This window comes from Cupressus sempervirens, chromosome 8 (assembly GCF_028749045.1).
Source record: "Cupressus sempervirens isolate cs-2001-9-10 chromosome 8, ASM2874904v1, whole genome shotgun sequence".
NCBI classification, from domain to species: domain Eukaryota; kingdom Viridiplantae; phylum Streptophyta; class Pinopsida; order Cupressales; family Cupressaceae; genus Cupressus; species Cupressus sempervirens.
The window spans coordinates 584,644,997-584,665,640 of record NC_143125.1 but is presented as its reverse complement, the minus strand read 5'-3'; the positions used below and the strand labels follow the sequence as shown (position 1 = coordinate 584,665,640).

General features: G+C 34.1%; 1 protein-coding gene and 1 pseudogene across 2 annotated transcripts in view; one reads left to right on the top strand and one right to left on the bottom strand.

The window, feature by feature from the left end:
* LOC149543785 (cysteine proteinase inhibitor A-like) overlaps window positions 1–20,121 on the top strand; it is a 35,540-nt gene extending 15,419 nt beyond the window's left edge. The window contains exon 3 of one of the 2 annotated variants that reach the window (XM_089798469.1): window positions 19,987–20,121. The gene's annotated coding sequence lies outside the window, so the exon portion shown is untranslated. Of the gene's footprint in view, window positions 1–13,281; window positions 13,454–19,986 lie in introns of those variants that run through there. The other variant, XM_089798472.1, reaches the window with a different exon arrangement.
* On the bottom strand, window positions 8,345–11,456 carry LOC149543786 (2-isopropylmalate synthase A pseudogene; annotated as a pseudogene).
* Window positions 20,122–20,644: the final 523 nt, after the last annotated feature.

The window sequence follows — 20,644 nt, the reverse complement described above, 5'->3', positions numbered from 1 at the left end:
AAAGACAAGTATAATCGGTTAAAACATTCTAGTACAATAAAATGATAGCTCATGGAAATCCTTGTATTGAATCTTATTGTCAAGTCGAGTGGTGGGTGATCAAGCATTAAAGTTATGCATTTGAAATCTTTGGCCAAGGTAGTAGATGGCATGTTAGCCACCATGATCACCAGAGGTCGTAGTGCTAGCAATTTTGAGATAGGTTGATTGGAAAGTGTTCATAGCCTCGACAACTCACTAGTCAACATTCTACACCAAGATGCTCAGTGATTGGATAAGTGTATCCCAAGCCAACTCCTAGAGCAAGGAGGGCCTTTCTCAATGGAGATTGTATGGGGATACTAAGGGTCAGCAGTTGGGAGGTTAAGCCCATGACAATGCTTCTCCTCTCTTCCAGACACCAAGGCTTGCACAACTCAATGCCTTCAATTGCTAATTCTTTGGTAACCTTTCATATTTTTTGCATTTCATTTGATATATATGTTGCTTCCATGTAATTGAATATTTTTTTGAATCAATAAGTTAGATTAGGAGATACAAGTGAAATGGTAGTTAATAACTGAATGCCAGGTGAATCTAGTAGTTAAATAGGTCGTAGTTTCTAACCATTTGGAAATGTAAATCTTAGTTATCTCGCACTTCCACTTGCACTTCATGTGAATGAATAGAATAACTGATTTAATTTCATCTCTTTCATTTGGTTAAGAATGTGATGTTATTTCTCTTATTTTAATTAGTTTCTAAATTTTAGCATGTTACAATAGGCATAATGTTGAGTATGTTGTTACCTTTTTAGACATCTCAGGTGGGAACTATGCAGAGTTAGGCTCAATTTTATGATGACATTAGAATAAATTCAATATAGAGCCTTCTACACTTTTGGATCTCCTGAAGGTCCTTGATCTCACAGAGATGAGACAATGCAATCTCATACCTGGAATAGAACACAAGCAATAGCAATATATGAATCTTGTGAGGTGGAACATTCTTAATAGGACTTCTAGAAACAATTGCATATGGAGCATCCCCTTCTTGCCAGTGCAAATAAATACTTTGAGGTGGAAGAACTCAAGATAGTTTAAACATCACAACTAAGGCTTTGAGCATTCCCTTCTCGTTGGTGCAAAGAAATATTCTGAGGTGGAAGAACTTCAAACAACGATTTGTAGACTAAAAATATTAAATAGTCAAAGTTGACTTATGAACTTAAATAGAACCATTTGAATCGGTTGCAAAGTGGACTTCTAAACTCCAACAGAACCACCAGAATCAACTACATGTGGAGCACCCTCTTCTTGCTAATGCAAAAAGTGATCCATTTAAAGTTCGAACTACATACATTGTTTTGATGGACTTGAATCTGTCGAAAGATTCGAGTATATAGAAAATAGTCAAATCAATAGAGAAACCTGAAGGTATTATATTGAATGTCTTTGATTCTTGGAACAAATTTCACTTGAAGGGTTCAAACATCTTTAATAAACTTGGATAATATTTGAAAAACCTCTCATTTAAAATGAGTTTAAAGGCTACACAACAATTAAATGCTCAACTAACGGGGCATCATATATTGTCTAGATGACCTCCATTTGGAGGAGGCTTGGGTTCTCTATATTTCAATTAGAGAAATTGATATTATAGTTGGATCAACTTTGTTGGAAATGTAATGCAAGCTAGGTGATTGAAAGGGGGGTGGGGGGTGAATCAGGAACCACTTAAACTTGTTTCACTTGAACCACTTTGTTGTATTGACTAATCTACATGCATGGATGAAACATTAAATAATTAAAGTAACAACACCATGACACAATATTTGGTAACCCAAAAACCATCCAAGTAGAAGGTAAAACTGGGGTGGGGATGACACCCACAATGCTTCACTACCGCAATAATAAAGTTAACCAGTTAAGGCTTACAAATGATCACTTTTGGTGATCTTACCCTATTAGGAGTAATAAGGACTGTTAGGTCCTCCTTGTGAAAGGATTTATACAATATAGTTAAGTATGTACCCTGCTAGGAGTTTCTACAAGGACTGTTAGGTCCACCCTGTTAAAGGATTTGAGATTGATGCACTTGTTTGGATGAATCAGTGGATGATATTTGAAATGCAACTGTGATTGTTGGTGAAGATCTTTGAGGTAAATTGATCACCTTACTACGATAGATGAGTTTCTTCCTTTCCTTGTGATGCTTGTAGCCTTCTAAATAATATGCCCTCTCATATTCGCTAATGCGTGAATGATGATACAAAATAAATTACACACTCGATAAACAAAATACCTTATATCTATCCAAATAGATATTACATAGGCCGACTACAACATGATTAGTTCCAAAAAGAATCACCAAGTCGGCTCAATGTTGTAACTCAAGTCACTATCATACTCGGGCGATACTAGAAACACTCGATCACCACTGTCTCCTTGGCTAGCTCTAGCACTCGGTAGATGCTTCTGACTCGGCTTGCACTATTCCGCCATCTTGATTATTACCTTGGAACAAGACTGCTTTGCAAACTCGGTTCACATTGGAGCTTGGTAGACACAATCAACTCAGTTAACACTAGAGCTCGGTGTGAACTGTCTTTTCGGTTGCCATTGCAACTTTCTGCAAGGTTAACTTATTTGCTTAGATCCTCTAAGAGCTCGATTAACACTGCATACATGTGATTTGGTTGCAACTATTTTTTCATTATGACTAAGTGTTTTGACACTAATTGACAATATATCTTGTCATGTGATTAACAATACTTATGTTATAATTATGTGCCAAGGCGCGCGCACGCACGCGCGCGCAGAGAGAGAGAGAGAGAGAGAGAGAGAGAGAGAGAGAGAGAGGGCAAAATAATTACATCCCAGTCAAACTACTAGAGGCAGCAAGGCAAATCCCTTCAATAATCAATGTAAAACTAAATATTCTCTTTAATGCATCAATTAGAACCACATTGAAGCTATCCAAAGTGGTCATTGGTAACAATCCCTAAAGAATACCAGTAATAATCACTTCGTTTAGTCTATGCATTAGTCACAATAACATTGAAGTAATCCAAAGAGAACTAAAGGATCCTAGTTATAATTAGTTGGATTACTCTATGCATCAACAACAAGAATATTGAAGCTATCTATAGAGATCAAAGACAAGACATGAATCTCTAAAGAACAATATCAACTGGTTTACAATTGACTTTGCAATATGCTTGTGGTGAAGCTTCCACATTTCTACTTGACTTTGCAAGATGTTTCTTGTGAAGTTGCTCAAGAAGATCATATGCAACAATATGAAAAGAACTCTAGTAACAATTAGCTAGTCTTTCCAAAGAAGTACTAGTTTTCAATAAAAAAGTCAAAGCATAACAAAATGGAGATAATTTTTTTACTATTTGTGGATCCAAGCTCAATCAACACCAAGGGAAATACTACAAATGAGAAACTTTAACCATGCTTTTTGGATGAAGTGAAAGACAAATGGACAAATTTATTGCAAAATGAGTCACCAAAATACATTTAGATATATTTAAATTAAACTTCATATCAAATAGTGATATTGTTATGTCAAACTTATTGATCCACGTAAACCCACTTCAATAAGTTTGGTTCAAAAAATACAAAGTTGAATCTTGGTAGTAATATCATATGTCTTTGATGATTAGTTCCTTTTTATCAATAATTAATATATAAGTAAATATTCACAAAAAAAAATCCAAGGATATAGGATCATCCAGCCATAGGTTAGAAGCAATATACACCAATTCTTCATAAAAAAAATTAGGGACATAGCCCAAATAAAGCCACACCTTAGGTGGCCAAAGTCGTGTCAGTTGAGTAGGGGGATCCTAGTGACTATCTTTACCCCATACGTTAAAGGGGCTAGGGATCAAGTGACCATTTTTACCTTTATCATCATTAACGTGTGTGCATCATTCACCTCTTCATTCATTTGAGGTATTGAGTTTGTTCCCACCGGTTTAACGTAAACAAACTTGTTGTAGTCCTTTGATTCCTTCTTGTTATCTTCCTCATTTTTTCTCAAAAAACTCATCAATATTGACATTTGCACTTTCAATCATCTTATTAGTCCACTTGTTCCAATGCATATAAGCTTTACTTCTAGTCGACTAACCAAAAAATATTCCTTCATGACTCTTGAAGTCAAATTTGCCATTTTTTATCCTTCTTAATGTAGTATTTTCTTCCAAAGATTTTGAAATAACTAACATTTGGAGTATGACCATAGCATAATTCACATGGTGTTCTATTTGTACCTTTCTTGAGTTGTATCCTATTGAAAGTATAAACAACATTACTCATTGGTTCTCTCCAAAATATTTGAGCCGCTCCTTTTTGCTTCAACAATGTTTTTGCACATTTAACTATGGATTTGTTTCTTCTCTCAGTAACTCCATTTTTTTGGGTTGTTCTTGGTGTTAGTTGCCTCTTGCTTCCATGTTTTTCACAAATTGTAGTGAATTCATGTGAAGTAAATTCACCTCCTCTAGCAGATCTAAGACATTTAAAGTGTTTTACCTGTTTCCTTTTCAACTTTTTCTTTATATTCCTAATGAAAATGAAACAATGAATAGAGAAATCAAAACTTCAACTTTATTAATTGAATCAGATAAAAAATGTTGCATGCATTAAGAGATGAAAAGGTTAATCTGTCATTTTTTTTATTAGGTTCTCATTACTCAAATATGAAAACAAAATATAGATTAACATGATCAATTCAATTGAATATAGAAGGTATTGTGTCGGGACAATGAAAGGTTATCTTGTCAACATTTTTGGGGTAGTAGGTTCTCACATCGAAGAAAGATGGTTTTATCACATGCAACTGATTTTGATGTTATTTTGTATCCCCACTTTGATCAATGACTATAGGCAGAATGTTGAGTATGTTCTTACCTTGTTTAACATCTAAGGTGAGAACTATGCATAGAGTCAGACTCAAGCTTATGATGACATTAGAATGAATTTAATATAGATCTTGCTACAATTCGTGATCCCCTAAAGGACCTTGATCCCATAGTGATGAGACAATGCAATCTCAGACCCGGAATAAAACACAAGCACTAGCAATATGAATCCTAGGAGGTGGAAAATCCAAAGGACTTCTAGAAACAGTTGCATATGGAGTGTCCTCTCCTTGCTAGTTCAAGAAATGTTGGAGGCTGTAGTTGCGATAGAGATCTTTATCTCTAGAAATATGAGTGTTAATACCATTATGGTCACCTTCAACTAAAGATGACATTTATCATAATAATTGTAATATTAAAAAAAAAGACACATGACATACGACATGCATGGAGGCATGGAAATGTGAAGAGTTATATGTCTAAAAATGAAGGGTCATGTTTGGGAAATTGAAGAGACATTCAGTTGTCATGTGAAGAGTCTCTCTAATTGTTATAAATATTGCATTAAGCAAAAGACATTTCCCTTGAACATTTTTATGATCAATAAAGTGATATTGTGTTGTGTGGTTGAGTTTTTCGCTTCAAATTTGAAAAGGTTTTCGTAGGGTAATTTTGTGTGCCTCTTCTATTTTGACTATTCCTTATTGTTGTTTATATTCTTTTCTGGGCAAAGCTCAACATGGTATCAAAGCCTAGTTTGATAACAATAATAAAGGAGAGTGTCTAAAGCTAATGTAATTATTATTGTTTATGATAGTTGTGAGAAACTTTGATGTGTATGATCTTTCATCTGTGTTTTCTCTTGCTCTAATAGGTTGTTATGACTATTATTTGGCTTTCTATCTCAAACATCACCACCTAATGAATCGGCAATGAATGTGTTATTGAAAGCCACATTTATTTTCTTTTATTGCATTGCTTGAACTTGAGTTTTATTAACCTATCTTCTTATATGTTCATGTGGTATGAATTACTTCTATTCATTGTAATGATGTATATTGTTGACGGTATGTCAAAGTGGATCTTGATGCCTTGACACTGTTTTATAATGTCTTTGCACTATTGTTCTTTGCTTTCTTCTTTATACCGTCTGTTGTTTTCTTTCCTTTATCATTTGTCATGTGTTTATAAAGTGGGATTGTGAATCCCTATTCTGTTATGCAAGAAGTCTTCATTTATTGATGTTGACTTGGTTTCTACTTGAATTTTTTTCCTTGGAAGACTTCTCTGTTAACATCTGTTTATGGTATGTTGTTTCTCTGTCTCACCTATGAAGAGTCAATTTAATGTTTATTTGGTTGCTTGGTGGGTGTAATGACCCTTGTAGGATATAATAAATTCAAAAATGTTGGATGTTTTCTTCTCTTTAGTTATCAAAGGAGCTCAATGAACATTATTTAACTTCACCAATTAATTTTGTGATATTCAACTCTGTAGAGTCTTCTTCAGTGAGTGTATTTTTGTGTGATGGTGAAAAGTCTTTGAAGTATATGCAGAAGTGTTAGTAAACAGGTTTGTCATTCAAAAATAGATTAAGGGAATGACTTAAGATACCCAACATGAAGAACAAAGAATACTAACAGTTGGGCAGATTATCTTGTGTTGATAATCACCCTCTGAATTGAGAGGTACATCTTTATCTTAGAAATATTTGCAATGAATTAAATATTAGATTGTGTATTTAACCTGAAAACACAAAGGCTTTTGACATCCATCCATAAACATGGGATGAATATGATTACAAGATTCACCAACTTACACAAAGATGAAAGTAGACAAACAACCACAAGATTGTTCGTTCAACCTTTCAAATAATGGAGAAGGATAAAAGAAAACATTAATCTATCCTACAAACCACGAATGAAAATTCAAAACTACATCCAAAACATGAAAGGAATAACCACATGATCCGTTCCAATATTAAAAGTATATCTTTAGACCACAAGATCTGATAAATATAAACTTCTCTTTATTATGAACACATAACAAGAAAACCATAAGATTAATTTGTCTGTGCAATTACAATCGAAGTGCAGAAATAAAACTAAATTCTCATCCTCTTTTAGAATAGTATTCCCCTCCTTATGATAGCCACAAGACTGTTGTAGAAAAAGAAGAAACTCCAGTGCATTGATAGTTTTACAATAAATAATGTTTTTTTGTTGCATTTTAGTTCTTGTAACTGTTTCATGGAAACCCTTTTGATTATTCCTGTACATCATCTCCCTCTTATCACTTTAGAAATCTTTAATATTTCAACCATTTTAAAGTTTCATAGATGTGTTGGTAAACAGATTGTTCTTTTGAATAAACTCCCAAAATGCCCAAATCTGAAAGAACAATTAGATACCAACAGTTGGATAATCTATCATGGGGTTGATAGATTTCCTCGGAATTGAAAGGTACAACTCCCTTATAGAATGATATGCAATGAATTTGTTTATTTCCTAAACTAACTGGGTGCGTTCTTAACCTGAGAACAGAAGAGGAGAAACCAAGTTAATCCTAGGCAGGACTAACTCAGGCAGATTTTAGATGTTAAGCCTAGCCAACTTCGAGAACTCACACATCCTATGACTCCCCGAGATTGGTAATGCAAGAATGTTATTAGTTATGAAAATGCAGTGACATGAAATTAAAATGAAGATTAAACATCTGAATCTTTGCAACAAGAACAGATGAAAGTACTTTGATCTATCACACGTTACCATTTGACCAAGAATGCAAGAAAGTGCTCAAAACTGACCATAACAATACTCCGATTGAAAGTAATAAAAAAAGTGATGCCTAAATGCTCCGATTCATAACAAAAGCTTTCTTGTTTTAAACACAACGAACATAATACTCTGATTACATTTGCTTACAATCTACAACCAAATCTATTACAAAGAACAAAATATCAATCTCTAATGCATGAATGAAAATGCCAAAACTAAATGCTATCCCCTCTACTCCACCTCTTCGACTGTATGCAAAAAAAGCAGAACCCCCTTTTTAAGAAAAGATTTGCAATAAATAATCTCCTTTAGCCACTGTTTGGTTTCCCTCCATGTGACTCTTCAGTTTCTGACTTTTCAGTTGAAACTACCTTATGATTAAGATTCTTTAACCTTGGGTTCTTCCCCAAATGATGATTTCAAATCATATGGAAAGACCATGACTTTAGAGTTTTATAACTGCGGCCTTTCAGTTTCATAAAACTGAATCTTTCTATATTCCTTTTCTATTAAAAGAAAAACTCTTTAACTTCTACATGATGTTGCCTCTAAACTTTCTTTGTTTGGAAAAATTTAGATCCATGCTGGCATTTATTCCTTTGCTCATCTCTTCTATCTATGTCAACAACGACATCCATCCAAGAAAACCCTCTCTTTTATTATATAACATACATTGAATGTCTAAATGCTAAGAATAGAAAAAGAGTTGATATCGAAAGTTTCCTCATATATGGTCTTCTATCAATACAAATACTTCAACTAGGTGGTTGAATAATATCAACTCCAAACAAGCAATCTTCATTAGTTTCCGTTCCTCAGAATGTAATTTAGCAAATTCAAAAATAAAGACGTGACTTCCAAGGTCATTTCTCCATTAAGCTTTCCAAGGACAATCCCTGATTCATTTGCTCATGCTAATCCAATATCTTCTGGAGAGATAATTTCATAAGTACTTTTGAATTTAAGCATACCATCCTCATGGATGCCACTTTCATGTGCAAAAGCATTTGCTCCAACAATAGCTTTATGGGGTTGTACAGACATTCCGGTAAACTCTGATACCATTTTGCTTGCCATAGTGATCTGTTTTGTATTGATTCCAATGTAAAGGCCGTCTAGTTGTTCTCTACCACAACATCTTATGACCATCACCACCTCCTTCAATGAAGCATTTCTCGATCTTTCCCCAATTCCATTAATAGTGACTTCAACCTATCTGGCACCTGCATATGCACTCGCTAAGGTGTTAGTTGTTGCAAGAGCAAGGTCATTCTGGCAGTTTGTTGAAATGACAACATTCTCGATACCACGAGTATTGGCTTTGATGTCTGCAATCAATTTTCCAAATTCAGTTGGTGGAGTGTACCCCACAGTATCTAGAATATTTAAGGTAGTTGTTCCTGCCTTGATCACTTCTTCTAATATTTGGTAAAGGAATTCATGATCAGACCTCTGGTGACAGTCATTTGTTTCTTCGTAATGGTTGATGTAATGGATATTCCTTACCTTTTTGAAGTCATGGAAGCTATCTTATTCATTCCCTGCAATAGTCCAAATAACTGATTCGGTTTCGTATGCACAAAAGTTCTTACAATATGTAATGAACAATTTTAGATTTGCTTTCCTTTACTGCTTCAATCTCATTTATAACAATAAGATTGTTTTCAATATCGAAATTGCATCTAATCAATCCCAATAAGAAACTGATCATCCTTCAAACAAATCATCTTTCGATCTCACATGTGGCAGACTGTGTAACAGTCTGATGCTCTTTGTGGAAAACACATACAACAGGTGCGAAACCCGCAACAGTGGAGTAGCAAGTTTCTCGTTTTCCACTCGTCAATCTTGAGTACACGAGTACTTTTAACTTTAAGCACATGTTGTTTTAAAAACTTAAATAATAACAAACATTTCCTTTAAAACAAAGCTCAGTGCCAACATTTTTTCAAAGCTTTCGGATTTCACATTCACCAAGTGTGAATTCCGCCATGGAGTAGCTAGAATGAAAAATCCCACCACGCCATAACTTTTTTGTTTCAACTCTAAATTAAGTGTTGTTTTCGCCATTGGGATCGTGGAAGACCAGAGAATCGACCTATGCCTTCAAATCATGCAAACCATAATCTTTAATTGATTGTAAAAATGTATTAGGTGAGCACGAGTTCAACTTTGTTACATATGAAAAGCACGCCTAAACTTGAAATAAAGCTTCTTTAAATGCATATTCATTGCTTTTAATTACTTTTTCTGATTTCTTTCTCAACCCACTATTGTAATCATGCAATTATATCACATTGCCCATGTCACTGCTTTAAAAGACGTCTTCATGCCCACTATTAAACACAGTCCCTCAATTTTAATACAATTTGGCACTGAATTGTTACTATTTTTTGATCATCATAAGCATTACATTAGCAGTAAACTGTTCAACAAAGTAACATGACTTCTATGTTTCATAGCTCGTTCTGCTCAACTTGTCAATCACCATACTTAGATCCAATGCCATTGAAGGATTTCAATAATAACTCCTCACAGCATCTCTGTCACTACATCATCTATATGAAGAATCTTCTTTGATTTCTTATGAATGCGTGGTAACTATAATTCCCAATCATCCTTCTGCTGAAAAAGATCATCAATAGGAACACATTATCTTTACCAAGTTGGGATCTATAACCTGCCCAATATGAAGAGACTTTTAAAAATAACCCACCCGGCTCAGAGCAAGAAGGCAGTGGTAGGGATACCCAACAAAGATAGTCTATCCTAGGGAAGACTTAGACCTAGACTCAAACAAGACCAGAATTGACTGAAACATCAAAATCTTTAAAATCTTCCACTTTGACAACATGTCTACAAGACAAAAAGTGTGGCAACAGCTGGCTCCGACTGGGGACTTAAACATTCCCATGTTTAAGCAATGAATCTCGAATCTTTGGTTTCGCATAGGTATAAAAAGGGTAGCAACACAACAAAATTGAACAAGGAAAACCAAGCAACAAGAAAGAAAACTAACTAAACACAACAAAAAGAACTCATATAAGGTGGAAAAACTAGACAAACCTTATATGAGAAGAATCCCGCATGAATCAAACAAAGCCATTCACAAGCTGAGAGGAATATGACCCCTTACGAGATAGAGGTCTGCATATGTATGAATCCTTTGAGTTTATCAGCAACCCCTTACTTTTATGAGAACAGGGCCAATTCAACAACCTTCCAAATAATGGTAATTTGCCAAATAACCATCCTTCATCATAAACTTCCTCATGACAGATTTTTGTACCTACATGTTTTTGCTGCAACAGAGACCAATTGAATGTTGGGTTATCTTTATAACACATACTCTGTTTAGGACTGAGACCTTCCTAAAAATTTTGAACTTGATTGTCACTCAACACCAGACCATCCATTAAAAAGTCATCATCATTATGCTCACTAATTCCATCCTCCTTATCTTTGACTGATTTATCACTAGTTAGCAAAAAAATTTGGCCTATATCTTTAGTATTATGAATGCTATCACTAGTGTGTATGTCTGTTGTTTGTTTAATGTTCTTTTGAGACATGTTATTTTCTGAGATAACTTGACTAGTGATATCAACATCACATACCTTAGGAAAACTTTTTGCAGCCTCAAGTGATTCAATTGAGAGAAGTGACTGCTCATTCTGTCTATGATCAGTGTTGTCCTCTACTTCAATCATCAACTCCTTACTCTCTGTAGCAGTCAAAGCAATCTCTTTAGCTTCAATAATTTTAGCATGCTGAACTAGAACTGATTCTTCTATTTGCAATACTGAGGGTGGTTCTAGATTCATACTCATAGGTTCTTGGGAAGCACTCAAATCACAGTCTACCACAGGAACTATCTCCTCTTGATTGACTTTGTAAACTTTATCAGAACAAGATGGTCTCTAAACATCTTTTTTAATTACATCTAAACTATTTGTTGTGTGTTGTTGATATTTAATTTCAGACATAGGCATAGCTTTTTCCAAAATCTCCCCATTATGTTCATCCTTAGGAAAGAAAGTCTTCTTTTCAACCTCAAATGAAGAATCGAAAGGTGCAATTAATGATTCCAAAGGAACTACTATTGAGTAACAAGGAATAAAAACAACCTTTTCTTCTTCTTGCGGTGGTTCAGGCTGGAAATGCTTTTCATGCTGATCACTTTCTTCATGATGATGGCTCATCCATGGTAATACTGAGGATGAAGAAAATTCAGGTTCTCTCAAAGCAGGGAAGATGGGAGAAAACAAAGCATCCTTTTTAGAACTTACATCAATGTTGTGCGCTTTGGATGCTGGTTATTTTTGTCTTGCTGGAGGAATTTTTGAATCAGCAGCTACCTTTATCTTTTGTTTCTCTGAATCTGATTCATACTTTAAAAAAAAATATCCAGAGTTGACATTGGAATGACTTTGTCTCACTATTGGACATAGAAGAATTGGCAGTCAGAAATTGCCTCCTATTGATCACATTTGGACAGCTTTCATTATCATGATCGGCAGTCAAATGAAGCACACACCCATTTACCTTTTTATGTGGAGCTTTGATTGCTAATCTTTGTTGTAATCTAGGCAACTGGAAAGTTTTATTACTAAATTCATCAGCCTGCCCTGAAAAATTTCTTTGATATGGATTGTTGAAGTTTGGGAGTTGTCTTTTCAAAGAAATCAGCTCATTGGACAGCTTCTGAATCATCTCTTCCTATGAAGTAGTATCACTGGTGCTGGCATTATTATGAATTTCATGTTTCCATCTTCCTGCAACAATCATATCATCCTCCAACTCTACAACAGTCATTGGAGCTGTCTCTAAATCTGCAAGGCGAGATCTCCTTAATTCAAAGCCTATGTTAGGAGGCATAGCACTGATGAAGAATATTTTTAGATTGCCTACTATGGGTGTATTTGCTGCTGGAATTTTATTCATGATCTTATTGAAGTTAGCAACAAAATCTCTCATGCTCATAGAAGGTAAGTTCTTTACTAACGTTAATTGAGTCAACAGAGCATGTTCATCTTCAGCAATTTTAAAACGATCCTCAAAAGCTGCTCTCATGGTATTCCAATTCATAATAGATCCATCAGCCAAGTGATAGAACCAGTCTGCAGCCGCCTCAGTAAGAGTTTCAACAAATAACTGGACTGCAACATCTTCATGATTAACTCCTAAAATATTTATAGCTATGAAAAATGCCTTTATGTGTTCATTTGTAGTAACCTTCCCATCTCCTGTGAATTTAGGTATATTCTTCTTGGAACCGAAAGGAAGAGGATGGTAGGTTTCAAAATTAAGAGGCCCAATAGCAACTGCCCAAGGTGCAGCCATATCCTAATTTATCTCTCAAAGGATTCTAACCTCGAGACATTCTTTGCGATTTTTTTGTGTGCAACAAAGTGATAGAAATCTGCATAAAATTTCATCAAATTAATGAGAACAAGAGTGATGTTACCTCAATTTCTTGTGGGTCACTCAGTGTTTGAATTGATGCTTGAGTTAGCCTCTGATTTTGTATTTGTCTTTGTACCACAGTGGCTAACTTTCCAGCTAGTTCTTCTTCTCTCAAAACTTTAATAGCTCTTCTGTAATTGAAATTGTATCCTCACGAGGTTGCACCATTTTACCTCGTGGCAGGTAAGGTGACTAATTGTGAGTATTAGTATTCTAAAATTTCAACTATTACCAAGGCTCTACAATTAGAAAACCTTGTAATGCAATTGTTTCTTGACTTGTAAATGAGGTTCTTTGAGAACGGAGTTGCCAATTGCTCAGGAAGCAATGAAAATAAATAATGAAGATTGAAAAATCAATGTGTTCTTCCTCTTAGTTGTCAAAGTCTGTTGTGTAAACACAAGTTGGGTAACTAAATGATAAGAACTCTTTAAATTTTGCAAACTCTGATATGTAATAGAGTTCTTTAGAACATAGAGTCACCAATCTCTAGCAGAGATAATAATAACAAAACTGAGAAAACAATCTCCGACACTAATCTTCGTTTTCACCTCCCCAGTGGAGTCGCCAAAAATCTGTTTACCAACAAGATGACAACAAATATTTTTACCAAATTAAAATGAATTTCATATGTATCCTTAGACAGGTGGCATATGATGGTAACAAAGTGTTGGCATGATCTTGTGACTGTCATTGGTAATTTAGACACTGTTGCACTCTAACATACATAACTTTTGATCTGTGATGAAATTAGCAAAATGACTCGAAACAAATTCAAATAATTAGGTTTCTCCAAACATATCCAAAATTCAGCTCAATCCAATGGTAGGATTAAAAGTTATGGCCCTTGCAACATGACTATTTTTTTTACTGCAAAAAATTCGTTGTTGCTGGTCTACTTGATAGATCCTTATACAATCCATTATAACTTTTGAATGCCAACAATTTTTTCAAATCTCTCTAGTAAGGATTTGGAAAACTAGCGTCAAAACAACATATCCAAAATTGAGAAAAATCCAACAGTGTGATAAAATGTTAGGGCTCCCGCATCAAGATTGATTTTTTGTTGATAGAAATATGTGGTTATAGGTTGTATTAAAGCTATAACAATATATACATCAATACTCGCACAGGAATCACCGATTGGAGCTTCCCTTAGAACATAAAAAAATATAGATATTAGAGAAAGGTATTGCCTCTGTAGGCATTAGATAGCCTTGACTGGTCATGCTTTTAATTCTCAACCATGACCCCTTTTAATATTGCATTCATTGTTGTGATCACATGAAACCCAATGGAAATTCTTCCCATAGAATTATTATTCTAAATTATCGAGAAGATCATGCATGTTTGGGGGTATAATTTTGGCCACTTACACAAGGTTTTCATTACGTGTAACAAATTTTACTTTGTGCTCTCTACATAGTCAAAGTATGCAATGATAAAACTTATAACTGCAGTTTGATTAATCAATGTGAGCAAGGGGCTCATTCTAATTTTCCATGAAAAACTTATGAAGAAGGAAGTTCATAGCAATCACAACATTAACTATTTCTATTAAATATGATTCCCAAGTTTCCCCTGCGTCCATTTTCTTCTATCATATGGCTGTAACATTAAGAGTAAAAAAAAAAAAAACTCAATGAGATCTTTGACAATATTTCTGCCTTCCACAATAGAATGAACAATTTAGTTTTCTAAATGCTTCACTATTGCACCTGTTCTAGCATTTGATGACTACAAATGAGTGTTTTCAAGCTGGTACAAATATGAGTTTAGTAAAATGCCTACTATATGAAAGAGTTTTGCCAATTTTGGTATGCTTGGCATTAGCTTAATCCATCTTATAATGAAGTTATTTTTACTTCTTGTTTTAACATGGTTATATTAAAGTGTTGGAATACTCTAGAATAGCTGAGGGGGCGGGTAGCGAATCAGTTATCCAAGGTCCAAATGAATAAATAAAACTTTTCACAACTTTAGTAAACCCATAAAACATTTATAATCATGCATGCATCCATAAGATTATGCAATCACTTAAAACTTGTAGGTTACTGTCAAATCAACTTGCAAAAATGTAAAGCATGAAACATAACAGATTCATCAACACACTTGACACAATGATTTACATGGAAACCCAATTTGGGAAAACACACCAGTAACATGCTACTCTTTTCATTGTTCTGAAGTGATGTCCTGTGAAAGGCCAACTCTGTTAAAGGTTACAATACACATTGTTAAATCTGACCCAATTAAATGATTTCAATCACCCTATTAGGAGTGAGCTTTGTTAGAGGACTTTAGACCATTCACTTGGAATATCACTTGGCTAAAGGATTTACAAATGACTGTTAGGTCAACCTTAGTCCAAAGGATTTACCCTAGATTGATACAATTGTTACACTAGTAAATATGAACTCAATTTTCGAAGAATTTTGGTTGAAATTTCAATCCAAGTTGGTTAAAATTTCGACCAAGCCGTTCGTGGTAATTTTTCTCGTCGAAATTTTGACCAACCTGCAGGTTGGTTGAAATTTCAACCAATGCATTCATTAAAAAAAATTAATTTTTGCTAGCTCTGATTTATCATTGTAGGTTGAAATTTCCACCAATGTTTGGTCAAATTTTTTTAGAATTGGTGGAAATTTCAACCAATTCTCAATAGAAAACTATTAAGAATTGGTCGAAATTTCCACCAATGTATGGTCGATTTTTTTTTAATAATTGGTGGAAATTTCAACCAAGTCTTGGTAGAAAACTATCAAGAATTGGTCGAAATTTCCACCAATGTTTGGTCGAAAATGTTTTATAGTTGGTGGAAATTTCAACCAAGTCTTGGTAGAAAACTATCAAGAATTGGTTGAAATTTCCACTAATGTTTGGTCAATTTTTTTTTTAATGCTATATCAAGCAATTGTTTCTTATCCAAGCCATTTAATTTGCAACCTTTTAAATCAATGCAAAGATAAAGTTGGAGCAGGAGAATTTTTCTTCTCAAAGGTGTCCTCTGATTGTAAAGCGTCCATTCCATTATCTGTTGTCACAGATAATGGAATGCACACTTTACAATCAAAGGTCACAGATAATGGAATGGATGCTTTACAATCAGAGGACACCTTTGAGAAGAAAAATTCTCCTGCTCCAACTTTATCTTTGCAAAGATTTAAAAGGTTGCAAATTAAATGGCTTGGATAAGAAACAATTGCTTGATATAGCATGGAACAAATGGACGTTTATGCATAGGACATTTATGGAACAAAAAAAATGTAGCAGTTAGATTTACCAGATAATTCTTACTCTAAAAACATAAAATGCTTACATGAAAAAATTAAGAATAAAAGTCATACCTTAGGCACATGAATTCCAAAATGTATCGTTGTATATTCAGAAACCAATATAGAAAATGATGTGGAACATTTAAAATACCAAATTGCCTTGCCATTCTAAATAAACATGCTGATATTTAGTTGAAAATTAAAAATGTTGATATTTAGTTCAAAATTTAAAATGCTAATATTTGATGTGCATTACATCCTATGTTTTTTTCAAGAGCAGGCAAATACTTACAGTGCATAGAAAAGAAACAAAGAAACAACTTTACTAGTAGGGATATTGGTTCAAGGCCAATTTTTAGGGGACAACTATTAAAAAGATAGGAGAGTTTAGAGATGGTTACAAAGAATGTTGTTTTGCTTTGTAGCAGTGAATCACCAAGAGAATGACCTTCAACGAGAGACGTGGCCAGGACATTGGAGAACCTCAAGGAATCATTGATAGGAGGTTCAACTGCTTGTAATTTAACACCAACTATATCAGAGCTCCTATGCAATACCAATGTCATAGAACCATTGGCCTTTGGCAGTCAAAGTTCTTCATTTTACCTTATGACCTTCCTTGAAACCTTTGTACCGAGTTAATCTACATGAAAAATCACATATTAAAATTTTATTTCTAAAACTATCACAAGAAACACATTAGTATTTGTTAAACATAATTAAATCAAATGCTTAAGAGAAATTTTCATGAACCATCAGGAATTAAAATAAAGCACAATCCTTTTTATCCCAAATATTGCCATAAATAATGTGTATACGACAACTGCAAAAAGCTTTATTTATGAATGAAGTAGCTAGCAATGTGAGACGACAGAATTATACAAATTAAACTCAATTGCATATCCTGAATTAAAGAGCAAAGGGAATTGTTACATTAAGTACCATGGTAGATTGAAAAAGAAAAACAACATCAAACATACCTTTCTTCTTGTGGCATTCTAGAATGAATGCAGATTGATGGAAAGTTGCACTCTACAAGAAGCTTGTTTAGCTCTGCAGCTCTATTAACACTCTTGACAAATATCACAACTTGATTGAAGTCCAGTGCATCAAGTAGATCATTTAGCTTCCGATTCTTCTCTAGCTCACTTAGTTTGATGTAGTGCTAGAAGAATCTCAAGACATAAATACCAGACACAACAAAAGAGAGAACGGTTTACTATTTTATCGGACATTATTAAACTCAAATAAATTCAATACCTGAACTAAACCATGAAGTGTCAATTTTGCCTCATCGTCAACGTATATCTCCATAGGCTGTAAATAGAAACAAATGTGTGTAACATTAGGTGGTGTGATCGCCATCAAGAGCCAACAGTGCCACAACAATCCACCTCATATTTGTACCACAAAAAAGAACTAAACATAGCTAGTGCAATTATCATCAAAACTTCCAAAGGTCAAGATATGATTTGTGCCCTCGAAGAATGGTTTATCTAGTGAACCTATCAAGATAATTATAGAGCAACTAAAGAGGGACTTATATTTGCAACAAATGAGGTTGCCATATGACACTTTATTCACAAAGCTAAAGAAAATCTAGTTAGAAGATGCAAATAAATCAAACTAGAGATTTTCAAACCAACCAAAAGTTTAAAACGGTCAAATACTAGTAGAGTACAATTCAAATAGTAGTAAAACCTTTTTTTTCAACGAGAAAACAAATTTCGCAATATTAATACTAAAAAGCTAAATCAAACTTGGAACAAGATTTGCTTCATCAGTTCCTACTATGCAGTGAGGAGGATAAGGAGGCTCTAGCTTGTCTAGATAATGTGTGTCAAGAAATGCCAACATTTTCCATTTTCGAGCACTAAATTCTCTGGCCAACTTCTCACTCTTTTCCACCATAACATTTATATGTTGATTGGGGTGTTGGGGACCCTGCAAGAAGGAGATCATGCTGATTTCCATTCTTCCAAAAGATCTGATAAAATTTTCATTAGGTAAAATTAAAGTAGAAAGTCCATTTGAAACCAACATAAAATGAATTTCTAAGCATCTAATCCAACAAGATTATTTCAAGGCATGTTTAGTAACAAAGTAATACGAAATCATTACAATTGTCTACAAATTGATAACTTGAAAATGTTGGCTTTCTACAAGTTCTATTACTGAATTATTCTTGAAGTCGTGATATCATGATTTCTGCACTTCTAAATAACAGAAATGCTTAGTAGTCATGATGTTTTATGACTGTAAATTGTCCATACCTAGATTGCTCAGGGGGGGGGGGGGGGGGGGGGGGCAAAGGCACAAAGGAGGCCATGCCGGCAAGCCATGTTTTATATGACAAAGTTAACTATTTACTGAACTATTATTCAATTGATTCAACTTGCAAATTAGTCAATGGAACATCTATTGAATAAGTTGTAACACACATAATTCTTTTTATACCATTAGGTCTGGTATAATAAAATAAAATTTAAAAGTAATTTACTCACTAATCCAATGTTCAATCAGTATCAGGAAATTAATGTTAGTCTGCATTTATTAGCAAGAAGATTAAAGGAAGTATTATAATCAACTTTTCTTAACCAGATAGATTCAATGCAAAATGAATACAACTATACACGTCATGCACCATCTAATCATTTTATAGATATGTGAGTGATTATTTCCTAAAACCATCATTAAAGGAGATAAATAATTCCTTATAGAACATAGTAGAAAAATAAACAAGAAGGATCAGTTTGATGTAACCTAAAAAACTATCCTCTAACTAATGGATTTACCTTATTATTTACATAAGTTTAGTATTTGTGTTTAATTCTTCCATTGTAACATATCAGAATAATTTCCTGTACTCCGGCAACAATTAGATCAACACGGATGGTATTCATTGAGTTGAAGATGAGATAGTATTGTCCTGCATAGAAGCAGATGTATTGGTTCCATCTAGTAGAGAACATGATACAGTAGATGTATTGAAATTTTTTAAGGTGGACGTGTAGGAGTGGAAATTGGGCACGACTAGAAATCATGTGGGCTCTATCCACGCAAGTTCGAATCTTGTTGTCCACACTCTACTATGATTTCGAAATTTTGTGGCATGTCATGATCTGCTGGCTATAATGTGGGGTCTTGGATAATGTTTCAATTGAGCTTTTTGTTCTATAGGGAAATGCTCCTGAAATGTTTAAACATTATTAATATATTTGCACTTGGATAGAAACCTAGGTACAACCATACATTATTTGCTTATGATCTTGGGCGTATGTTAGATACAAATTCCATCTCTCAGAGGAGTTTTAAGTTTTGGATAATTTTCATTGGATGATATGGTTGGAAGCTTTGGACTCAAATGTTCATAAATTTCATGTAGTGAATTTAATACTCACATGGTCTAGTGCTAGGGATGTTTACTTCTAAATGTAGCATCTCTTACAAGAGATAAGCTGATTTGAAAATCTCGTTTATTGAAGTTTGCACTGAAAGTTTGCAAAATCACACGATTCATAGCAAACATCCTATATAACCCTTAGTTTCTTGAATTTGTTATGCTTTAATTTATTTCAAATAGCTTTTGATTCCTCTAGAGAGTGTTCTACAGGTTCCTCCCGAAATTTGTTGGCAATGAAAATGAGATCAATCTAGCAGGTGATGGGACAAAAGCAACTGAGTTTTCTGAATGAAAATGGATGCAACCCAAGCAAGTTATTGAACATGTGAGACATCTAGAGTTTAGTTGAGCAATGGCTTGTGGTTGATCTCTAATTGGCTTAATCTAAAGAGTACTAATATTTCTCCTTTGTGTTTTGGATCAGGTTGTAGATAACAAGAGACCAGTTTATGTAGATAACAAGAGACCAGTTTATGAGCAAGTTTTTAAGACATTTGCTCCATATATAAATTCATAATCAGTTGCACTATGTAAAATATAGGAATTGTGTAATCTACTTTCCTTCATATGCCACTTGCATCATTGTGTATACAGATTTGACACCACATGATAATGTTCTTATTGCAAATGAGATTTTGTCATTTTGACAAATGAGCATATCAAGTTCAAAGTTGTTTCTATCTTCTAAAAGCATTTTATCAATATTTTCCTTCCGGAAAGGGGAATTTCATAATTTCTAAATGCTAGATATGATATGAGGAAATGTTTATAATATCTCAGACATAAATTTCTTTGTCTTTATTTATTTACTGGGATCTGAACAAGACTCGTACATTCAAATAATTGTTTTTTTCCTAAGAAATTGTTA